Below are 578 nucleotides of genomic sequence, written 5' to 3'. Positions count from 1 at the left end.
TATGATCCTACCTCTCTTGAGCTCCTTCTTTCCCTTTATCCCCTAGGTTCTCCGTATACCCTTCCCTCCCCGCTCCCTTAAACTACCCAATTCTTATCCATATCTCCCTTATTAAGGCCTGTTTCCTACTGTTCTTCTCTTTCAGGTTCTTTCTTTTTCCTGAGCAATTGATGTCCGGTTTAGAAAATCCTTTCCTACACCTATGTCTAGTAGGTTTTTCCCAACATTTTCTTCTAATAATTTCAGAGTTTCAGGATTTATATTGAGGTCTTTGAGCCATTTGGAATTGACTTTTGTGCGGGGTGAAAGATACGGGTTTAGTTTCATTCTTCTACAAGTGGAGATTCAGTTTTGCCAGCACCATTTCCTGAACATGCTGTCTTTCCTCCAGTTAATGTTCTTGGCCCCTTTGTCAAATATCAGGTGTCTGAAATTGTATTCACTCATATTTGGGTCTTCAATTTTGTTCCATTGATCTATGGTTCTATTTTTGTGCCAGTGCCATGTTATTTTTATGACTATAGCTCTGTAATACAGCTTAAAATCTGGTATATTAATCCCCTGGCATTGCTCTTAGA

This window comes from Nannospalax galili, unplaced genomic scaffold (genome assembly GCF_000622305.1).
Source record: "Nannospalax galili isolate Female #2095 unplaced genomic scaffold, S.galili_v1.0 scaffold221, whole genome shotgun sequence".
NCBI classification, from domain to species: Eukaryota; Metazoa; Chordata; class Mammalia; order Rodentia; family Spalacidae; genus Nannospalax; species Nannospalax galili.
The sequence above is the reverse complement of the archived record's forward strand: the minus strand, read 5'-3'. Positions refer to the sequence as shown.